Source organism: Marmota marmota, unplaced genomic scaffold (assembly GCF_001458135.2).
Source record: "Marmota marmota marmota unplaced genomic scaffold, marMar, whole genome shotgun sequence".
Classification (NCBI taxonomy): domain Eukaryota; kingdom Metazoa; phylum Chordata; class Mammalia; order Rodentia; family Sciuridae; genus Marmota; species Marmota marmota.
The window spans coordinates 33278806-33281808 of NW_026000016.1; the positions used below are offsets into that span (position 1 = coordinate 33278806).

Consider the following 3003-nt stretch of genomic DNA (forward strand, 5'->3'; position numbering starts at 1 on the left):
CTCATTTCCCAGATACAGCTGATCGAGTTCGCCGAGTGGCCGAGCGAGTGAGCGCTCCTCGAACTTGGGTGGAGGAAAGCACGGAAAAAGTATACTGGAGAAAAAGTGGGGGCTTTAGGAGTGGGAGTGGTAAAGAAGGAGAGAGTGGGGGATCCTCAAACCATTGCACTTCTAAAAAGATCATAGCTAGTATCAACAACACATGTCACCCTTGCTTCCTTTTGAAGAGGAGGTGGACGAAAAAATACAGGTAGGTTTTTGCAATTAAAATAATAGGTGCCAGAGGTTTCACACTGGGTCCGTTGCATCTGATATTCAAAAGATCAACATTGGCTGATTCCCGTCAATCACCCGTCAAAATTATTAGGAAGAAAAAATTTTTACCTTCGGTTACTTGTGACAATAATATTCGGACTATGGGTGCAGCAGCCACTAAAAAAATATGTTACAAACATTATCTCGTGATTATCCCTCACTAGATCACTCACCCCGGAATGACCAAAGAAAGTAGTTCAACATAGAATTTACACAATTTCGACGTCTAGGTAGCAAACTCTGAAGTTTATTGGGCAAGCATTTTAAAAACCGAAGTGTTGGGTTCCAACATAAAGCCAGAGAAAATTCACTTTGGTTTGATATTTCTTGGATGAAAAATAACCAGTAAGATAAATAATAATAATAATAATGTCGCTCTTAAAGAGCTCCTTGGGCTTTGTAAGTAACAAATGCTAAAGAGAGAGTCTCCAGCTATAGCTAGAAGGTCCCGTTCACCGGCAGAGTAAACGGCTTTTAATAAAGCAGTCGCGTTTATGACTTAAAGATCCCATAAAAGCTAGGGCTTGCAAGAGCTTGGAAACATAGACACTCATACCTAGTCGTTTAGATGCTCATTTTTTTTTTAAAGTAGGAAGAAACAAGTATTTTTTCTGTGTCCCTCAAATTTAATCATAGCAAAGGTTGAATCAAGTGCTGTGATAATAGTATTTATTAAGTGTATGGCCAGTACACTGGTTTACCACTGCTACCATCTTCTACACACACACACACACACACACACACACACACACCACTGTTTTCTGGGACATTTACAATTTCAGCCTCAAATTCATCAAACTGTGAAGAGGATATTAAGTCTTCTCTTTTGAATAAGAATAGCGTTGGTAGCATGTGTCTGTCTATACCCTGCAGGAAACTTTTGGCACGAAATTCAAACATTGAAAAGAAAGGGGGAAAAAATCAGGTCGACCAGGTTATTGCCCAGGATAAGAAAAGAGACTTAAGTGAGCATCCCCAGCTTTCTTTTCGTCCCCCTTTCTCTGCCCCCAGACACTCCCTCCTTCCATTATGGAAACAACACAGACGAATGCACACACACCAGTCACACCTCCAGTGAACGGCTACTGTATCAAGTGTTCTAATCGAGATGTGACAATTTAAGCTGGGAACTGAAATAATCTATCAACATGCCCATTAGATACAGGATGGAATAATGCTTCTATTGGTTGGGTCCCTTCGAGGTAAGCGGGTGTATTAAGCACGGAATTTGGGTTCTGAGAATAGATCAAAGCTACTTTCTTTTTTCCCCCCGTCCAATTATGTTTCCTTAAGAATCTATTTGTACACATAAGTTACCGCCAGCCTACAAATAAACTGGTAGGAGTAAATAGTGTATGCCCTCCACACCTTAAAACCATCTGCTCAGTTTGACATTTAAAGGGAGGAGGCCAGGAAAGGAAAAGGGAGAGAAGCAGGAAGAAAGGAGGCAAGGAAGGAGAATAAGATTCAGACTCTGGAAAGAAATGGCTTGAACTTCAGCCCACAAGTTTGGGGCAATTGCACCTAGCGCTCGGATGCACGTTTTGCACACACCACTCCTGGGATCTGGCGGCGGGAAAAGTTTCCTGCGCACCGAGTAAGTCCTGTATCACGCCGAGGGCAAACCAGGCCCGAGCTGAAGTCCGGGTAACCCACTCGACAAACAAGGAAACTCCCCTACCCCTAGTCTGGGCGACGGAGGCTCGCGGCTCGCCCCGCTCTGCCGCGGCAGTTCGCAGCCCGCATTAGGGCGCAGGAGCCGCTGTAAGAGCGCGTGCGACTCTGGGCTAGCGAGCTCGGTCTACAGCCCAGCTCCCGGAGCTGCCTACGCCGAGCCCTGTCTTGTCCCCTACTGTCGGGGCGACCGAACAGGCCAGGCTGCTGGCAATCTCTCTTGTCAGAGCTGCGACTCTCTCCCGGGTTTCAGGCGGCCCTGGAGCAGGGCGAGAGGCCCAACCCCCCATATCTCGGGCGACTCCTGGTTTGTTTTCTGATAGGGAACAAGCGATCAGTCAGCCCGGAGACGAGAAGTCGCCTAGATATTGGCTCCATCTGTGAAACCAGCAGCCAAGCCTAGGGTCAACGCAAACCCCTTTCCCTGCCCCATTGCCAACACAATCCCAGTAACTTTAAAGTTAACCCAAGTTCTGACCGGCCTTCTAACAAACTCTCTCTCTGCAGGTTGCCTTTGCTTATTTATCTGAGAGGTAATCTGTGTGCTCTTAGTCAAACTCTTGCAATTATCACTCAGACATCTAGTTCTGGGTTAAACACACTTGCCTTGACATTTCCTTGGTCTATTATCCCCTCTTGTTCTTTCTTAAAGCCCTTAGGTAAGGGTAGGAGGGAAAGCAGTGCATGCAAGTAACTTATAACCTTACAAACAACTGTCATCAGATCTTAAAATTAATTTGGGGGATTTTTGACAAGATTCAGTTGAGAGGTAAACATGATGGTGGATTTCAGAGAAGGATGCCCAAGAACCTTCACAGTCACCAGTTCACCAACCCAACCACCCACCACCACTACCACCAACCCGAGGAAGGGAGGACAAAGAAAAACCACCCCCAGGGTGCAGGCCTGCTGTAGGTTGCCTAGAGGCAGACTGACTGCTGGCCTCTCTCATTCTCATCCCCAGTGCCCTGTGTGACGCCAAACCCAACCTGAATTTGTTCTGAATGGGGGGCG

The 3003-nt window shown here is 46.3% G+C and overlaps 1 protein-coding gene across 4 annotated transcripts in view; it reads right to left on the minus strand.

Annotated features, from left to right (window-relative positions):
* The window catches only part of Prox1 (prospero homeobox 1), a 60733-nt gene that overhangs the window by 54189 nt on the left and 3541 nt on the right, over positions 1 to 3003 (minus strand). The window contains exon 1 of one of the 4 annotated variants that reach the window (XM_048809398.1): positions 1997 to 2971. The exons of the other annotated variants lie outside the window; for them this stretch is intronic. The gene's annotated coding sequence lies outside the window, so the exon portion shown is untranslated. Of the gene's footprint in view, positions 1 to 1996; positions 2972 to 3003 lie in introns of those variants that run through there. 4 annotated transcript variants of the gene reach the window in all.